Consider the following 250-nt stretch of genomic DNA (forward strand, 5'->3'; position numbering starts at 1 on the left):
TTATTTGAAATATAAATCTTTTGTAACATTGTAAATGTCTTTACTGTCACTTTTGATCAATGTAATGCATCCTAGCTGAATGAAAGTAATAATTTCATTAAGAAAAAGAAAAAGACTGATTGACTCCAGACTTTTATTGATAGTGTATATGTCCAAAATCTTTATGAATCGTCATCCTACACTCTTAAAAATAAAGGTGCTTCACGATGCCATAGAAGAACCTTTTTGTCTAAATGGTTCCATTAAGAAC

General features: G+C 29.2%; 1 protein-coding gene across 1 annotated transcript in view; it reads right to left on the minus strand.

Annotated features, from left to right (window-relative positions):
- The window catches only part of LOC107665286 (platelet-derived growth factor receptor alpha), a 22,300-nt gene that overhangs the window by 2,126 nt on the left and 19,924 nt on the right, over positions 1–250 (minus strand). The gene's annotated exons all lie outside the window — the stretch shown is intronic.

Source organism: Sinocyclocheilus anshuiensis, unplaced genomic scaffold (genome assembly GCF_001515605.1).
Source record: "Sinocyclocheilus anshuiensis isolate Anshui unplaced genomic scaffold, SAMN03320099.WGS_v1.1 scaffold199, whole genome shotgun sequence".
Taxonomy (NCBI): Eukaryota; Metazoa; Chordata; class Actinopteri; order Cypriniformes; family Cyprinidae; genus Sinocyclocheilus; species Sinocyclocheilus anshuiensis.